This window comes from Sturnus vulgaris, chromosome 2 (assembly GCF_052056855.1).
Source record: "Sturnus vulgaris isolate bStuVul1 chromosome 2, bStuVul1.hap1, whole genome shotgun sequence".
Lineage (NCBI taxonomy): Eukaryota > Metazoa > Chordata > Aves > Passeriformes > Sturnidae > Sturnus > Sturnus vulgaris.
In genome coordinates this window covers 24,184,547-24,204,323 of record NC_142244.1, presented here as the reverse complement: position 1 = coordinate 24,204,323, position 19,777 = coordinate 24,184,547, and the positions used below count along the sequence as shown (strand labels likewise).

General features: G+C 44.0%; 1 protein-coding gene and 1 long non-coding RNA gene across 6 annotated transcripts in view; one reads left to right on the top strand and one right to left on the bottom strand.

The window, feature by feature from the left end:
• The window catches only part of LOC148224682 (uncharacterized), a 128,644-nt gene extending 109,204 nt beyond the window's left edge, over positions 1-19,440 (bottom strand). The window contains exons 1-3 of one of the 3 annotated variants that reach the window (XR_015801192.1): positions 19,233-19,440; positions 10,582-10,742; positions 6,112-7,100 (exon numbers count right to left, since the gene is read on the bottom strand). This is a non-coding gene — a long non-coding RNA (uncharacterized LOC148224682). The remainder of the gene's footprint in view (positions 1-6,111; positions 7,101-10,581; positions 10,743-19,232) is intronic. The other 2 variants (XR_015801191.1, XR_015801195.1) reach the window with 2 other exon arrangements.
• Positions 19,441-19,557: 117 nt separating this feature from the next.
• ZBTB20 (zinc finger and BTB domain containing 20) overlaps positions 19,558-19,777 on the top strand; it is a 504,648-nt gene continuing 504,428 nt past the window's right edge. For all 3 annotated transcript variants that reach the window (XM_088158952.1, XM_088158933.1, XM_088158947.1), the window contains exon 1: positions 19,558-19,647. The gene's annotated coding sequence lies outside the window, so the exon portion shown is untranslated. The remainder of the gene's footprint in view (positions 19,648-19,777) is intronic.

Below are 19,777 nucleotides of genomic sequence, written 5' to 3'. Positions count from 1 at the left end.
CTTTCCAATGACTCAATTGGTCAACAAGGTCTGCTTGTATTTCTCTCATGAATTATTCTCCTCCTTTTACAATGAATACATTCACTGCATAGGATACAATGACACTTAGACTCCAGCAGCATTTTGTTTTAAAGAACTGAGCTAGATGCTGAGATAGTTCAGACTCTCTGTGGCAAGGTGCATTCAGAACACAGCCTTTTAGAAAAGGCAACACAGGAGTGCTGTCTTGGTTTCAGCTATCCTGAAAGCAAGCTACTGTCAAAAAGGGCAGCCTTAGCCTTATTTTTTTTTCCCCAACTCCATCCCTTTTTCTGTACAAGTGTTCATGGGCATAAGGACTGACCTAACTGAAAATCAACCTGACCAAACACAAAAGCTGGCTGTATAAGTGCTTGTACTGGCACAGGGCAGGGATTGAAACATGCTGCCACGGTGTTAGTGAAGGGAGGAAAGGCTTCCAGACTCTACTTTGGTCAACTTCACCAATTACAAAACCACAGCCTGACAGGAAACTACTCGAAGGAACTAATAGGAAATGCTGCAGGAAACCTCCCAAAGGACTAATAGAAAATGCTGTGATTAAAGGCTTTTTACTGGGCTTTAGAACGAAAGCAGAAGGAGGAAAAGAGGGGTTTTATCAAATGATTAAAAGCACATCTCAAGAGTAGCCTCTGCTCCGTTCCTTACCTGAAAAGGGAGTCTGGGTGCATCACATCATACAGAATATCTTAAGTATTGGGTACATCTGCCTATGAGAGCAAAAGCATGGCCTCATTCAGCTGTCCTGTGCTACCCCTGTGTGACTTAGGCACCCCTGCCAGCTCAGGCCCCACCAAGGAGGCAGCTTTTCTCCATCACTTGCAGTGCCAATACAGGGCCAAGGTTTGGAAGGCATTGAGCAGCTCAGTGGCTCTGAGTTGCTGTAGTGAACAGCAGAGGTTTGATGTTTTACTGATACCTCCACAACTATGGTGAGTGCAAGGTTAGCGAGAAACATCTGTAGGCTGTGAGTAGTGTGTTTAGGCACTGATAGTCTGCTTGTTTTGCTGAGATTTTTCTGATTATTTAATTCTACTTTTGGTTTTTAAATCTGGAAATGTTTCGCTAATATGTGTAAATCTAGCAACTGAAGATTAATATGACGCATGCCAAGAAAGATCAAAATTCCTCTCCTATTCCAATTTTATAATTCTAATTTTGGCATGCACGTATGCATAGATCTCTTTCATTGGGGAAGAGAAAAAGAAATTCTTAATTAAACAAGAAACATTCCTAGCTTGGTTGGCATTGGATTTCTGGGTTTCCTTTTCTAGTGGACTCTTTTTTCTGTTTCCTATGTCTTAGTGAAATATCAATATGCTTGCCATGGAATGCATGAGTCTTTCTTCAGAGAAAAATTAACCTTCTGTTAATCAAAACAGAAACAAAAGTATCTCTCTAATATTAGTGTTTGTAATCTACCTTTAGAGATACATCAGTGCCCTCCCACATACACTTCCTCCCAATTCTAAATAAATTGCTGGTGCTAACAGTGCCATCTCTTGCAGGTAACCTAAAATGGAGTTTCTCACCATGTACAGTCATTGATTCCTGTAGGATTCTTATAAAGCACTGGCACTACAAACCTACACCTTTCCTTTCACTCCAATCTATTATGAAGCTATTTGTCAGCTTTTATCTGAAGTTTTATAGTGTTAAAACTGTTGAGTAAGTGTTTTGCTTTGGAAGTATCCATGCTGCAAGGTGAGCAACATGGCTTCCTATAGAACTTCATGGAGAATTTTGGACTGGGGAAAGGTGGCATTCCATAGACAAGAATTAGGTGCTACTAATATCTTCTGAAGAATAGAAGGGGTATTGCTGCTTGCAACTGATGAACCGCCATTAAATCAGAGGTCTTATTTTAAAATAAACTGTAATTATAATGAAAGATGAGCAGAGTGAAAACAAATAAAGAAACGTTACTAAACTGGGAACTGCCTGGATTGATGTGTTAGAGGCTGGGAGTACTCACTGAAAGAATAACCTTCCCCTAAGTGCTATGCATGCTCGAGCAATAAGCCATCAATGTTCTTTTTGTCTGGAAGTATTAGCTAACAACACAAGATGTCAATATTGGAACTAGCAGGCAAAACTGATGCCTGAGTCTGTGCTTTAGTCGCCAGACCATGTGGCTCACCAATGAGCAGATCGGGATCCTGTCTAGAAGGATGCTCTGCCTAGGTGTGGGTAAAACAGCTCCAGGTTTATCCTATTTGCAGAAGTTATCAGCTGTGCAGAGAGAACGGGATCCATGCTGCTTTTAGTGTCAAAGAATGCTGAGACCAGCCTGGCTCATCAATCCCAAAGTTAAACACTCTGAGGGAGAACAATGTTTCCTGACAGGAACTGGCACTGGCTCTGGTGAGAGTGTGACAAACCTGATCAAGTGCTGATAGTATTGATAACTTATTGAAAGCTGTTGAGCTGCCATAGCACCATAGCTGGCCTGAAGACATAACTGATAATCACTTTGCACTATAAAAGCCCTGTCCCACTTTTTAACAGTAGGGTCTTCTAACATACCCCTTCTTGGAGTGTGTGTAGAGGTTCCTGCATTACATGGAGTTGTCCCTCAAGGTTACTCCTTGATGAGATTTGCCCTCTGTCATTGGTATGGACAAGTGACATCAATCTCTAATAATTATTTTGCTTCCACAAACACTGCTCTATACTAGCAGTTTTAGCTATCCTATACTTTGTAGTGAATAATTCTGATTAATATATTTTGGTCTAATCATTATAATGAATTTAAATCAATAATTTATTTTATTTATGTAAATATATTTGGGTTGCTATCCTTATTCCTGCAGGTCATAGACAGGATCAATTACATCTTCCTAATGATTTTGACAGAAAATGTTGACCAAGCCTTGGACTAAGATTGTATTCAGCTGCACTGTACACTTATCCCAGAGAAGGAGTTTAGAAAGCAAGGAGAATTTTTTGCAACTCATGATTCAATGGGATGGTTTCCCTGGTAAACTTTCTCTGAAGCTTCCACTCTGCCCATGACATCCCATAAGGATGTGGGTGCTGCAGTGCTTCGTTTTTCTGGCCCCTGGAGCACAGGCTCCTGGCTTAGACTCCCTGTATGCTGCCTGAGGGAAGATAAACAGCATAGAAAGAGACCTGCAGAAAGCTGCTCATTAAGCAAGGCCATAGCTCAGGGTCAGCTGTCAACTGGCAAAACCTAGGCAGCTGGGAAGTTCTGGGCTGAGCAAGTCCTTGTCCCTGCCCACACAGTCATTGCACATAGTGAGACCCATCTGCTTGTCTAGGACTTTCTGCTCTGAGAGTGCTCTGTGTGGGAGTAACAGCAGGAATACTGTGTTGTGGAGCTTGCTGTTCCCTCAATACTGAGCATGGAGATTCTGCAGGTATGTTGATTTAAGGACTGGACTGGTTTGTCTTATGTCCGGAAGCAAAAAGACAAGGGTGGGAGAGAGTTTAAGAGAAATGCAAACAGTTCCTAAATGGCCCCAAAGAAGACCGTCCCTCTGTTTTTACTGAGGGACAAATAAGTTGTGGCAGAGGGTAGGGCCCATCTTACATGTGCATAGCTCTCAGATCCTCTGCTGCTTGCAGGTATGTATTGCTGTACCTGTCAAAGGAATAAGCAAGCAATTCTTGTCCCTTAATGCATCCTGAGGGGAGCCTCTCAAGAACAGGACCATGGTAAATAGTTGTGCATTATGTGGGGGAATCCAGGTTTAAGTGATTTGTACCTACTACTTCAGCTCCAGTCAGGGAAAGGTAGGAGCTCAGCACAGAGGTGTTCCCATCAGGCCCACAGGGAAGCAAAGTTTGGAAATCCATGATGTGCAGATGTCACCTACACAGGAATGCCAATGTGTTCCTTTTGTTCATTCCCTCCATGAGAAAAGCAGTAGAATGGATTTGTCTGTGGAGGGGTTTATCAAGCCCATAGCTTTGCACGAGCAGCACTGTGAACATCCTCTGGGCTAAAGGGATCTATGGACTTTTGGAGGGAAGTGAAGAGGCCTACAGTCTTGGTGAACAGGGGAGGGTGGGTGTATGATGGGAAAGGAGATTAGGGGTATTGAACCGCATTTTTATATCTATGCACTTCTGTCTAATTGTCAGTATAGGTGCTCCAGCATATTACTGGATCTGCCTAGTCCCAAGTCTGCATTTCAATCCTTCTGGCAAGTGTTTTATTGCTGTTCTGTATTCTGCCAAAAGCTTGTTGGATGTTAATGGGCCTTCCTGTGGCTTGAATGAGCTGGGTCCCTTTAGCACATTTAAAAAATACAGGAAAATTACTGATCCCATTTATTTTCAGCAGACCAGATGCCTTTGCTTCCCACTGAAACAGGTCTGAAAGCTGCAAATCCTCATGTCTCAATGCTTCACAGGAGACAAGCATATCAGATGACCTCTGTTCTGACTATTGGCACAACCAGCACAAAAGTTAATTATTGGGTGTGGTGTGCCACTTCCATCTTTCTGTGAAAATCAGTCAGGGTCAGAGCTTCAGGTAAAGACAGACAGATGAGTGTGGGGTCTTTTCATCCCCCACAACAGAGAGCACATCCAGCATCTTCTATGACTCCAGCATGCACAGGCTGCAGAAAGAGCACTATTCTACTCATACTCAGCTTTTCATGAGACCAAGCTCTGAATGCTCCTGGTTGCTTTTTAGCTACCAGTTGTTCCTTCAATAGGCTTGGTCAATAGAACAGACCAAGTTTTTGCTAAACTCACATTTCATGGTTTCCACTGGGCTCCCGTGCTGGGTTTATAATACTGTGACTGCAGCTGTCCCAGAGAGATTTCCTCTTCATGCTTGAATCCAGCATCCAATGTCACAGTGACAGTGAAGCTGAGAGCCATGTCTGTTCCAGTAAATGAAAGTGGAAGTGTAGCATGTGCTCACATTGTAGTACTTGCTTACTGTTGGGAGTGAAAATGTCTGGTTATGGCAGAGATGTGACAGTAAGAGCTAGCAGACAGAACAAAATGGTGCCCAGCCTTTGGGCACAGTCTAGTGGCTAGGGCATTTTTATCCATAATCATCTATTTTCACTGCTCTTCAGATCCCTCCTGCTGTCTAGGGCATGGTGGTATGAGTTCTGCTAATCTTAAATTTATGAACTAAACTGGGGGACTGTAGTGGGAACCGTATGTCCTCAGTACAGTCTGACAAATGCCAATTTTGTTGGCTCTCATATATATATATATATATATATATATATATATATATATGTATATTCAGGGCTTAAGTCTTTTCTTGTGGCTCTATGGAAGTATTGGACTGAGTCAGAGATGAGTCTGTGAACTGTGCAGTGTTTGAGTGCATTGGTGCAGCGTGGCTCATCCTGCCTTTTCTTTGAAGTTATTCTAATCAAAATGGTGAAAAAACTTGCCAACTTAAATATAGAAGTAGTCAGAAACTGAAGGATTTGAACTTCTAACACCCCTCCATTTTCTTCTCTCTGTTAGGAAAATTAATCATATGTATGTTAAAAGTATCTCAAAGCCTAATATAAAGAAGGTATTCCCATTTTTAAAATAGGCTGGCAGCAGGGTGGGCTGAAGTGCTGTATGTCAGGCCAATAGCAGAGATCACAGTAAGACTTTCTTCTCTTGAACAATGACTCAATGTTCCAAGCACTATATCCAAGACACCCTCATCCACTGCTGTAGTTAAACTCATCTTCAGTGAGAAGCTCACATTCATAAAGGTCTGTAACAGTGTAAATAATATGCCATATTAGGGCTGTAAATCAAATGCCATTTCCTTGAAACTATTTCAAGGAAAAGCTTCTGCTTTTTTTCCAGCATAATCTAAAAGAGGTCTATTGATGCCCTGTCTACCATCTGTTTTACATATGAACCTTGTGACTCCTAGTCTTTCAAGCCTGTTAATTAGGCCAGTAAGAAGCATACCACAGGAGCTCTGAAATGCAGCTCTGAAATTAAATGCTGATGGAACATTTCTTTTCCCAAGTATGTTAGTGATGGGGAACCCTTCTGTGATCAATCCCCTTTACTTCAGGGAGTGGTGCAGCAGTGTAGCTACTTACTTATTTTCTCCTTCCTTCTCACCTGTTGCAGAAGGAACCTGGGAAAGGAAAGGCTTTTGTGTCTTTTTCTCCCTTGCTGCAGCACATGCTGGATTTTTCTTTACTGCACCACAACTCCATTGAGATCATCAGGAGCTCAGCGCTTGAAGGCTGCCAGATGTACAGACAGTATGAGCATCAGTGTGAGCTTCCACAGGCATCCACCTGGGTGGATTATGCAGGTAACTGGAGGAGATGCAGCTCTCATTTGGTATGCAAGCCACTGATAAGTGCTGGAGTCTCCTCTTATGTTTACTGGATGCTCTTTCTGAGGTCCAGTTTTGGTATAACCTATGCATGAATATAAAACAGTAGCAAAAGTGTAGGCATCCACCCACTTGTTCTCTTCCACCTCCTCTTCTCCACCACCACCTTGCAGTATAAAGCTATATGTTCTGAAATAGAGATGCAGTTGCCTTTTCCACTGTGCCACCACCTGTGGAGGGATGCTGGTTACCAGGAGACTGCCACGCCTTCTTGCTGGAATAAAGGCAGGAATGGCAACTGAGGAAGGCACACCAAGAATTGGCTTGGATTTTACTTACAGGTGTGTGATAAATTGTCCCTAGCAACTCTAAGGTGTAAAATCAGTTGTTATCTCCCTAAACAGATGCACAAAGTCTTAATTGAAAGTCTATTCTGAAATGCCATCTGACAAAGCATGTCTTTTCCTAGAAAGAGACGTGGTCAGGCAACTCCCTCCTCACCTGCCTTCCCAGCGGAGGGAGAATGCTGCCCTCTCTTGGACACAAAGCCATGTTCGCCACCAAACTACCCCACAGGGGCTGGTGTTTCTGCCACCAGAAAGACACCATAGCTTGCTTCCAAGGTGTGGCATCAGGATGTAGATTACAAGCTCCCAAGTTTTGCAGTCCAGTCAGGTCATCTGACATGTTGTACAGGGTTGGTGGCAGGGTATGGTACCCAAAAAGCTTTGGTGGGTTTCCATTCAAGTGGTCAGTGGAGTGGCATCTAAACAGAAAACACAATATATTTTTTTTAAATTACTAATTTTTTTAAACAAAAAAATAAGTCTTCATATCCTCCACTTACACATAATTGCCTGGACTGAACTCTTGAGCCCAGAGCCAGGGTGAAAGCTACACCAGATCAGTTTTCCTCCTGTAGATGAAAGGGTCTGGGACTTAGCTTGGGTCTACTGGAAAGGAAATGCTTGTGTTGTCTCCATAGACTGATTGTGCAGGGATGAGGACTGGATTAATTTCCTATGTCTTGCTCCAGTGTGTGCAGGAATGGGTCAAGTGCAGGTACCAAATGGGAGATGTAGCTCTGTCCTACATACCAGTGCAATTCTGGGGCTTCCCAGGGATTTGCTACCAGGGAAGCTTCTCTGTCTTCCACTTTACAGCAGTCTGTGGTGACAGGATTTCTGTTCTTCAGCCATTTGGGATATGTTTAACCCTACCCTCAGACTTTCCTTCTAAATGATTGCCTTTTTTCATTCCTGCATTATGAGGAGTTAGAAGTCAACCAATACAGTTTGAGCACTGCTTTGCTCTTTAGCTCTTTTCTTTCTCTGAGCTGCTCTCAACGCTCACCATCCCTTCAACCTCAGCTGAAGAGTGTCGCTCCCTTTACAGTTGCTTTCTCTTCTAAAAGCACAGTTGCTAAATCAGTTGGAGCCTTACTTTGAGGACAAAAGGAGACAGACCAGCAGAGTTCAAAGAGCGGGCTGAAGTTAAATTTATCACTAGATGCAAGCAATCCTAATGCGTCTCTTGTCCACTTGTGAGAGGAGGACAGAGCAAGCTCAAATACTAGGCTGTCAAAATTACTTACTCCTCTCCCAGTCTGAAGTTAGATGTAGTTTTCCCTTGGTAAGGTGTGCTGATTCAAAGCAAACCCAGCATCTATCAGAGATAATATCTCCTTGGCTTCACACTGGAAAGCCATGTGTTACTCGAAAGTTTTAAATTCATATTTATATATCAACGAAGCACCTTCACTTACAAAGAATCTGGAGTGCAATACAGACAACAGATCAAAGGTTTTACTGGGAAATTGCTGTAAAACTTACTGTTTAAACTCAGTCAGGATAAGATTAAGGAATATATGAGCTTAGCCCCTGTTTGCAGGAACACAACTACCCTTTGGGTCCAGTGCCAGCTCTGAGGGCTCAACAGCAAGAAGCAACAGTGCACAAATGACCACAAAACTTTCGTAAGAGGCAATGGCAGAAGGGACTCAAAGAGCCAGGATGAAGTTTTTCACCTTGGAAAGACACCAAGTTTGGAACCCCGAAATTTGGAAGAATACCCTGGGAAAGACAATGTCAACACTTGTTAGGGCCTTGCTTTCTGAATGAGGTGATCATGGTGGAGCAGTGGCTCTGCAGTGATTCAAAAGGAACACTGCCATCTAGTGCACTTCGAACAGAGAATTTTCATACTATAAAAACATGATTTGCATCTGTTTGTGCAAAGGCTGGAGGCACTGCCAGGTAAGAGTATGCCAGGTATTTTTATTGTATAGAGAAACAGAACAGAGCATTTTAACTTGCAGGTGATCACTAAGTATGAAGATGAGGAGGAATGAACAACCTCCTTCTAACACTCTCATTATGCATAAGTAATTCTTTTAGCTGAAATCTGTGCTTGATCTGTGAAACAGGATTTCACCAGCTGGTAGGAGGTAATGTGTCAGGAGGGTGGCACGCTCACCTATCTCTTGTGCTCACTTGCACCCAGACTGTTCCACAGGCTTTCTCTGTGTACCAGCAAGACTCATGGGTGTAAGAAACTGCTGAACTGCTGGCTGTAAAACTGGATCACTTTTTTTTTTTTTTTTTTTTTTGGAGAGGTGGCCTGATAGGCTCTATTAAAAAGTAACAGAGCAGGAAGTGGCAGCCTTTCCCCTGTTTTGGAATAACTCTTTTGCCCTAGTACTTGAGATTCCCAGATGCTGAGATGCAGGGTGGGAAATGCCTCCATGTGGCACCAACAGCAGATGTCTGCCTAGTGGCAGACAGCTGAGCTCTGTACTGTGCAGCTGCAGGGGGCCAGTCGGGAATGAGACTCAGGGGCTGGCAGAATGAACTCTTCTAAAGAAGGGGCCACTCAAGCTCATTTTCAAACCTAACAGAAACCATTCCCTGATTACTTCAGTGCAAATCAAAATAATCTGTACAGATCTGTTTATATGGTTCAGTCTACTGGCACTAGGGTGGTTTGTGACATGTCCTGCTCACTTGACCTGTTGGTGAACAGTGCCTTCTTTCAGATAAGGACAACTCAACAGACTTTGGCTCTGCAGCCTCTTCCATGGAGGAAGACAGGATATCTCACTCTCCATCCTGCCCATGAAGTAGATGAAAGTTCTTTCAAGTTCGATCTTAATCCTTATGGGGCTGTAGGGGGACTCAGAGAGAATTGCGAAGTGTTTGTTAGCCTCAAAATGGCTAATTAGTTTTAATCATTGGCAGCAACTCAGAAATTACAGCTGGTTCTCATGCTGATGATGCCCTGGAGCAGCAAAGCTGTTGCTCACAGTTAAAGGCAGCCAGTTGTTCCTTCCTAGTGCAAATGTCTGACATCAGGGTGAACTTTCAGACTTAATTTTATGTCAAGAAATGCACCCAATTCATTCTGCACGGGGTGAATCACCACTTCGAGCATGCTGTGTGAACTGCTTGCATCCTGATGAGGCTGATAGCTCTGCTCCTACACTCACAGCAGAAGTATGTGCTTACTTAGCAACAAGCAACTGATGAATTCATCAGATCCCTCCACTAGATGGGATGCAAGCACCATAATTTCTAAGCGTTTCTGATTGAAATGTGAAGTTCCAGCACACCCTCCTCAATATAACTGGCTCCTGTGCCAGATGCTACTAGCCAGGGTCTATGAAAAGCAAAAGTGTTTAGTTCCAGCTCCTCTTCATCAGAAAGAGCAAAAAAAAGGAAATGATTCAGTGCCCCAGAAACATGATACATAAGTGACTGGGGATGACATCACTCAGCAATAGGGCAACAGGGTGTCCTGCAACCCTCTAGGTCCTAACCTAATGTGAACAGAAATGAGGGAACAAGCAGGGTTGAGACTTGTCACTAGATACAGCAAGTGCTGTCAGCTATCCAGAGAGAGACAAGCTTATTTTTGGAAGCAGTAAGAAAGTTAACATTTTCATAGATCTCTAACCTTAACACAGTGCAATCTCACTCCATTACTGCTAGTACAGTAATGTCCACTATACCACTAATTGTATTTATTATCCTAGATTAATGACAGTCATTATGAGTAATAACACCATTAATGATGGACATTATGAGTAATAACTCTACCCTTCTTCCTTTATGCTTTTAATTTTTTGTGTAGAAGTTAGGAATATTGTTATTAATACTTTCTCTTGGGGTGGGGGGAGGGGGGTGAAAGACACAACAAATAAATAATTTGTCCAAAAAACTGAGCAAGTGCATAGCACAAACAAGCAGTACCTGCATGCCCTGGTTCCCAGCCTGTTGAACAATCTTCTGCACTATCAGGGTCCTTCATCACCATGAAATTCACAGGCAGCTAGACACAGTCTCTTTAAAAAGCCTCTTGGATTTTTATCTTCATAGTGCAGCAGACTGGAATTGATTGCGCTGACTCAAATCTTAAAGATACATTTTTACAAAAATTAAATGTGAGAATAAATAGAATTCTGAGGTCATTAGACCATGCGGTGTATTTTTATAGTCAGGTTTGTTTAATTTCTTTACTTTCATTTTTCAGAGTGCCAAATATTTTTGTCCTGACACCACTCAGACAGGGCTCATGTATTGTCAGTCCAAATTCGACAGTTGAGTAGAAAGCAACATAAGCTTGTGGGATCTGGAAAGGTGTAAGGAATAAGTAAGAATTCTAGTATGAGCATGAGTTGATTAGCAGTGCAACGATTATATGCTTTGTAATTTAATGCCTAGCATTAAGTTCCAGAGTTAATGTCCTCTGGAGAGGAACTGAACAGTTTTAATTCCTCCCAAGCTAAAGCCTCGAAGGCCACTGAAGCAATACTGCATCAGGTATGCTCATGCTTTCAGTGCTTCCCTAGGAAAGACTTGCATTCTGAAGCAGTTTCATGGGAAAATGATGGATGCTATTCCCAGGGAATCAGGGAATACTCATGGCCCTTCAGGTTATATTTACTTTGAGCTAATGGCCTCTCAACTTCATTTAGGTACAGCTTTGTTTCATTTATCCCTAATAGTGCAATTGCAACCACTTTAACTGTTGCTCCTTTGTTCTGCATGACACAGGAATATTAGAGGGTCAGAAATGCAGGTACAAGTCTCCTGGATGTTCCCTTGATGTGCTGACATCACTAACTTTTCAGCAACAAATGGAACTGAAAGGGCAACACCAGTGCCTACTATGTGTCTCTGGTATACCTGGAAGCAGCAGGCTTGACTATAATTGCTTTTGTTTCCCCACTGTCCTTCTCAAGAGGTTTGCAGGTCACCTTTGTGAACTGCTATCTAGTTATTGCTTCCTGAGATGTGTATCATTCATGCTTTCATGTGTATTATGGCTTTCATATTTCACCGTGTTGGCACAATTGTAAGGGAATAGCATTTTGCTTCCATTGCAGGCTTCCCCTGGCTCAGGTGATACCCACCTTGCCTGTGGTGATGGACCAGTTAAGACAGATGCTGGCCACATTAACTGTTGGTAATATTTGTCTGTGTTCAGAAGCTGTATTCCACAGTGAGGTCCTCATTTAGAAGACAGTAACAAACAGATAGTTCCCACCCACCGAGAGCTCACTGCCTAGGGTTATGGAAAAATATATGAAGTGGAGGTCAAAGAATAGTAGAGGGCAATAATAAAACACTGGCCACCCTGCTTTCCATGGGCCTCCTGCCTCAGGGGTAACAGTCAACCTTGCCTGTGTAGGACCAGCTGTCTCTTGCTTAATACATACATACACACATGCACACGCACACAAGCCTGAGCATAAATTAAATGGCCTTTAGAGCACTAACAAAGAGCAAATGCTAAATTCAAGCCAGATGTGACCCACTTCTTAGACACCAGCAAGCAGCTTTGGGCTTGAGTTCCATGCTCTTGGAGGTGACTGGGACTGCAAGCCTCATGAAAGGCTCCAGCACTTAAAATCCAGTGGGGGTCTTGAAGGTCTTGCCCTTCTTCCAGCTTACAGGATTCCTGCACCCAGGCTATCGTCCAACAGGCAGGCTGGCTGTCCTGGTGTCCCTGCACTTTGCCTAAACACCATACTTCTTGGAAGAAAGCAGGTGAGGCATGGTTCATGCCAATAATATCAGTTTAACTATGTCCTAATTAGGTACTTGGAAAACATATGGATGTAAACCTTCAGAGCCTGACAATCTAGAGGATCCCATTCCTATGTATCCTATTCAGTGTTCTTTTGGGGCCTATGTAATCCAGACTTTCCCTGCTAATGTTGAGTCTCTCATATCCAGTGTAGCAGACAACTGAGTCAATGCAGGGCCGAGCAGGCAAGATGGATCAGAAAGCCTGCTGCACAGTATCATGCTCCATGGCTTCAAAATGAACAGTGTACCTGGAGAAAATATCAGGGGCCTTCATGCTTAGAGCAAATGCCTGTGGGAAAAGAGCCATCAGAATGGATTTGCGATTAGGAAATCTCTTGTGAACAAGTCCAAAGCTGTCCTGGAAATTACTTTTTTAATTTCAAAGGACAGCTTCTTCTGAATTTTCCCCTTTTGATTAACTAGGAATTGCATCAACATCTCCATTATTTTTGCTAAATAAAACTCTGTTTGAGTTTCAGTCCATAAAGCTTGATCAAATGCATTTTACTATTGCTGTCTAAACATTTCATCTGGTTAATGCCTAACTTTAAGTATTTTTAATATTTGTACTTACTAAATTATTCGGAGAGAAGCTACTGATCCTAGGCCAAATGCTGATGTCATTTACACCAACAATTAGCCCAGCATTGCCCAACTCCCCTCAGGTGCTGGCAGGGCTCAAAGCTCTGGTGTCCTCCCTGGTTCTTCCCACAGATGGCAGCCTTTTGACTTGGCTTCTTCCCTCTCAGCTGCTGGGTAAAAGGCAGCAGGGAAAACGGCCTGACTGTATTTTTGCCTTGAACATGAAAGATTTTTGTCCTTCTTGATTTAACCTTCACTTGTCAGACTAATGGTGGTGGGGGAAAGAAGCCAATCTCCAAAGTCCAGAGAAAAAGGATGGGATTTCACATTAATGCATGAAATATCGGGCACAATTGCACAGTCAATATGTCATGAAATAGCTGTCAGAAAAGTTTGAGTCAAACACCAAGTGAAATCTTCACAAAAAAAGGAAGCAGGCCCAGTTGAACTCCCCTGCTATGGAGTGTTTTGGGGTACAGCTACCTCTTGCAAACACTTTTTAGAGACTTAGAAAGGCTCTGTGACTGGCTAAAAATAAGCCTTGGCACATTTCATGCAGACTTTGCAAAGCCCTGTAGCAGATAGGAGCTAAAGCTCACCAGCCCTGCAAGGTAAGGTCTAAAAGTCTTTTCTAGATGAAGGAAAGTGAGGCAGCAAAGGTGGGCTGTGCACACTTCAGTATTAGGTAGAAGTATTTTGGCAAGGGGTGAGATTTTTATCTTTTCGTTATAACAGTCCTCCCTGCTGTGCCAGCAGCTGTAATAGTACAAAGGTGTGTTATAGTGGTAAGATTTGCCCGACATGAGCATATTATTCTGATAAAAGTACTTGAATGCCAATATAGTCATATTAATACTAGAGTTTGTATAAACTGAACTAAAGTTGAAGCAGTACAACCTTGGTATATAGATAAGAGCTAAGTATCTTATCCAAATATATGGAGCAAGTAAATTACTGATCTGGGAATACTTCACAGCAGTCATTCTTCCCAAGCTCCTTTTCAGACTGCCCAAAACTATTCTGTTCACGTTTCTTCTCACCCAAGGGTAACACAAAATGTCAAAATGGCATGGTTTAAAAAGAGATGCCACACTCTTATTTGTAAAACCAAGTGAAACAAAACATTGGAAAGTATTTGTCTCCTGTCTGCCCTCCTTTCAGTGACACCTGTAATTTTTGTGTGTGCTTCTAGAGGAGTGAGTTTAGTCAGGTGTGGCAAAATACAGATGTTTCTGTGCAATCACTTGTGATAGTTTGGGTTGTTTGTGTTTTTTTAATGTATATTTACCAATGTAAATTTATGCAGAGACCAGCATACCCATCTGTCAAGTAGAAGTATGACTGTGGCTTAATAGTTTACGTCTAACTACTTGTACTATGTTCATTATTGGAAGTGGCTCTGTCCCTGAGGAATTTCCTCTCCATGTAGGTGTGGGACTCAGCTCACAGAGCCCTTCAATGGAGACAGCCTTAATAAGAGACCAAACAAGGAGAATGCGATCTCCAAAGGGAAAAGGAAGCAAGGGGACAGGGGACAAGGAAAGGCTTGGCAGAACTACTAAATATGATCACCCAAAAGTATAATAGGATGTGTGGTAATACCAAATGAAAAGGAAATTACTCTTTATTGGGGGAGGCAGTAGGGCAGATTCACTGCTGCACCCCATGTGAAAGTTATGCTGTTCTCCATTTGAGCTGCCTTATTTCCATGGCTCTGCACCCTTGTCTGAGCAAGCATATACCTCACTTTTGTAGCAGTTCAGATAATGGATGTTCCTGTTATCCTCTTCAGATCAGCGTTTGAAAGTTGTCTTCCCTGCATGTTACACCAAAACTTGTCTTTCTTGCTCCCCATGGAAAAGCTGTATGGGCAAGGTGGAATGCCCATGGAGCTGTTCTCTCCAATGAGTATTATGAAGCAAGACCACAGAGCACTGGTCATGTGAGAGTCACTAGGGGCAGCTGGAACAGGCACAGATGGCTCTTCAGCTAAGCCAGAATGAAAAATTTCAGGACAGTCATCAAATCCAAATTAAATATTTCTGAAGTTCAGAACATTTTTTTTTCTTTTGAACTTCATTCTTCTCTGGAAAAAATCTGTTAATTCAGTATTTTGGGACAAAAATTAATCTTGAATTATCTGGATTTCCCTCGGGAAGGAAATTCTGCTTTTCTATGAGCTGGAAGTGATGTATCTTAAAATTCCCAGGCAACAATCTTATATTGGTATTTTTAATTTGGAGGACCATTCCCATGAGTTTCTAGTGTTTTTAAAGTAGGTCAAATTTTGAACACAAAAAAACCTTAAGAGTTATGCCCCTTTCATCTTTTCTTAGGAGCAATAAGCCTTTTTGGTATTATTGCTGGCTTAAATATTAAACAGGAAGCAAATTACATTTCAAGTCATTAAAGTACAATAGAACAGTTATATTGTCTGAATCAGTGCAATATTAGGTCAGATTGTCACAAAATGCTTGAAAATGAAGTCATATTGAAAGAATGCAATAAATTAGACTTCTTATACTTTCACTAAGAGCTCTGCCTGATGAGACACTATTTCTTCATTCCTGTCAATTAAGGTAGGGCATTCATCCCCCAAAATCTGAATTCTGTAAACATCTGTATGGAATTTGATATTCACATGCATAAAGCTACCACAAAAATGCAACACATTTCAATGTTGCTGTTTACAAGAGTCCAATCTTACTTCACCAATAAAGGCATTTGCTTGCAATTCTATTGGTGTGAAAGGAATTATTCCCTATGCAATTTGAGCTCAGGCAGCACAAAAATGTGGATCTACAGTACCTTTTGCTATGGTGCTCTTCTAATCAAGAATTTAATGCTAGGACAGACCTGAAAGGTCTTGCAGGGACAAGTGTAGACAACATTCGACAGGATCTAACACCTAGTGCCTCGTAGCCTCTGTGTTGTCCTGACTGTATTTGTAATCTTGGATTTGCCATGAAACCCAACAACAAAGTCAACCAGAAGCTGGCACATGCTGCTGCTTAGAGAGGTGACACGCTACAGTGGAGCTGACTGGTGCTGTCATGTCTTCAGGAGGAGCAGGAGCTGCTGGCTGTTGCTGGAAGCCCTGGGGAGGTTTGGTTGTTTCTTGCAGATGCTCTGTTCCCAGTGTTGCAGTTCCCAGCCTGTCCCAGCAAGGCAGCATGCCACTCAGGATCTTCCTGCTTTGCTGCCTTGGGCGACAGTCCAGAGGGCAGCTGACCCCAATCTGTTGTAATTTTAAAAGCATCCACCATCAGGGATCCTATGGCCTCTGCAGACTATTACAGTGCTGAACCCACAGAAGTTTATTGCCAGAACTTTGTACAGTTCCCCTCATTCATTCTTCCCTTTTCTAGACTAAACAAATCTAGTTCCTTTGTTCTTCTTTTGTAGGCCATGTTTTCTAAGACCCCTACCATTGCCACTTTAAAGATTTTAGTCTCTGATCTTTATAACCTCTTTTAAATGCAGTGTATGAAACCAAACACAGTAGTTCAGCTGAGGCCTCCTTGGCAGTGAGTATAGAACTATTTCTCCCTGGGCTTACTGGTGGTATGACTCTTGTGTTTGGAAACCCTAGCATGAGATTTGCCCTCTTTTCCTTTGCTTTTTATTTCACTTGTGATTTAGCTTGATCTCTCTAGTCTTCTTACGTCACCTTTTTGCCTCCTCAAGGAGGAAATTTCTTAACTATAGTTCTTCTGTAGTTGATTTCTATTTCTATATCATGAAAAGCAGTTTTATTAAATACCAGGTTATTGGTTGGATCGCTTCCTGAATTAACACAATTGGTTCTCATCACAGCTTCTGAAAGATTCATAACATATTTGAGCATGATTTCTAACCATAAATTTTAAAAGTGTGCTCGCTATCCTACAATTGTTAATGATGACATCAAAAAGAAGCAGACCCACATCACCACTGGAGATGTTGTTCCCTCTTGTGTGAAGAAATCACCTCTAACTTGCTGGGCATCAGCGATACAACTGCAACTCCCACCAGAAATGTGGCCTTACAAGCCGTGGTGGACAACAAATGGAGTTCAAGGAGAAGAACCTCTTCTTCTGCATCTCATTGAAATCAGTGCCCCTGTGCCTCCATGGCATGACTAATAAATGTACATTCATGTATTAATCCATTGCCACCTCCACACTGTGCTACCTGGAGCTACTAGCTGGGAGGTATCTGCTCTCTAATGGTCACATAATTTCTCACTCAGTGGAATAACTCAGCTACAGGAGCCTTCAGCTCATTCTTGGTACTTAGTTACAGACTGTGAAAGATTTATGTATATGAAGTGTGCTCAGTTTTACTGTCACGCGACATTGTTTTGACAGCCCAGATGAAGTTCCAGGTATGACATTATCAAACAGAATATGCCCTAGAGAAATTATTTTTCTGAGTATTTTATTTCACACTCTGTCTCATCTTAAAAATGCAGAACAGGCCACAAGAAATGAGAAGGAAATTAAAGCTTTGATTCGGCACAGAAACTCAGCATCTGCTTATGTTGAAGCAGCTATGCAGTCAGAATATACCTGTGGTTAAAATCCTAGTGCTTCACTACAATACTGATCTGAGTCTGATGGGGGTCTTTACCTTCTTCTAGTACCAGACGAAATGTAACCCATGTAAGTGGAATAAAAATATAATGGTAATTCCTTGTTCAGGAAGGTAATGGGGGAGGAAGAGAGATGGTCTTGGTTTTTATACACCAGTTCTGAAATTGAATGTGCAAAGGGAGTGAGGACTGCTGAAAAGAGAAACCCCCTAGAATGATTAGAGGAAAGAAGCTTGTCGGTAAGGACCTCCCACAAACCCCAACTCAGAGGAGTTGTCTCCAAACAGGTAGCAAAATCACCCAAGCTCATGGCAATGGGACACATGGTTGTGCAGGAAGGGACACTTCCTGGAACACTGGTGACAAACTTTGACATGGAAGATCAAGAAATCCTCTGGAATAGGAGTGCTTCCCTGCATGGCTCCAAGAGACACATATAAAGACTTGTCATTGGAAAGTGGGAAGAAACTTGGGTACGGGTGATAACTTTACATTGGGTGATCCACCCAAACAGAAGGCCAGAGAAAAGAAAACATAACTAGTCTCTAAGGTGAGGGAATTAGAGAAGTATTATGCTGGATGACATAGGAATAGTCTGCTAGGAAAAAAGGCAAGTAGGAAGATCAGCGTTCTTTAAAGGAATGATAACCACCAAATCTCAACTAACCTCATGCACAGGAAGGAAGGATTATAAGCGAGTAATTTAGATGAAGAGTGAGTCTAATTTGACCAGAAACAAGAAGGGAAGTAGGGAAGGTAGGTCAGATGGGCAGAGTTCTCAAAGAACAGTGCAGGCATCGAGGACTAAGGACTACAATCACAACCACCAGCAAAACCCAAACTTTCCCCCCCAGAGACGTTAAGAACAGTTAAAAACTCTATAAATACAGTAATGGTATAACAACAAAGGAAGGCCTGGGCCTTCTCTTTAATAGGAAAGCAGGGAGCCTGACATAGCCCACTGCCCTCTAGACCCCTCCTGTGGGAACCAGCGCTCTTGGGGCTCAGAGAACGCTCGTGGTGCTCCTCGCTCTGGACCTGGCTGCAAACCCAACACCTACAAAGAAGGCCTTTGCTGCAAGAATACCTGTCGCCTCTGCCTGAGGGGCTCTCTGCCCCACCCCTAAGGACAGAGGTGCCACAGCGCCCAAGCAAGGGATCCCTGGGACAGAGCAGGGAGAGCAGGGACGAGAGAAGCGCTTCTGGCAAAATGCCTTCCCCTAGCTTTCCGGGGAGAGCGCCTCACACAGGCTGCGGGGCGCGCTCGCTGCCGCGGCTCTTGCGTGCGCGGCAGGAAACGATTCTGTCTCTCTTCCTCCCACCCTCAGGACACCCAGTCCGCCTCCTGTTCCCCGTTCTCTGTCTCCGGCCCGGCCCCGGCCCCCCCGCGACCCGCAGCGGGCTGCGGGCGGAGGCGAGGGCGCCTCCCCATTGGCCGAATAGGGCCTGTCTGCCGCGCTCCCGTTGGCCCGTGCCGCCGCCGGCCCCGCCCCGCTGCCGCTCTGCCATTGGTCGTAGCGGGGCCCCGGCCCGGCCCCGCCCCCCCGGGGTCATTTAAGTTTATGGAGGAAAATAAATAAATAAACCGGGAAATAGAAATGCGTAGAATGCAGGGGGGGGGGGGGGGGGGCCGAGCGGGGGAGCGCAACCTAACCTGCTGCCTGGCCCGCGGCGGCCAATCGGTACTCGAGTGTCGGCAGGACTGACACCTCTGCCCAGCCAGTCAGCGCTTCCGAGCGGTGAAGGCGGCCCCCCAGCGTTCTAAAATCCGGCCAATGAGAGGCGCTGCCCGTTTGACCGACGTTTGCGCCTTACAATAGGAGGGGCGGCTAGGGAACCGGCTTCGCCTATCGAGAACTAACCGTGAGTCGCGAGGAGGGAGGGCAGGCCCCTACGGCAGTGGAAGGCGGGGCCCGTCCCTGAGTGGCGGCGCTGGGAGCCAATGGGTGCGGGCCGGCGGGGCGGGGGGGCCGGGGGCCAATGAGGGGGCCCTGCGAGGCGGCGGCGGCCGCCTCTGAAAGTGCCGCGAGCCGGCGGCGCCCAGCGCGGGGCAGGGGAAGATGAGAGAGGTACCGGCTCTTCCGGGGTCAGCGCGCGGCCGGGGGCGGGGCCCGGGCTTGCTCCGCCCACCGGGCGGGGCGGGCGGGTGAGGGGCAGGGGGGGCGGGGGGCTCCCGCGTCCCGGCGGGGAGGGAGAGCT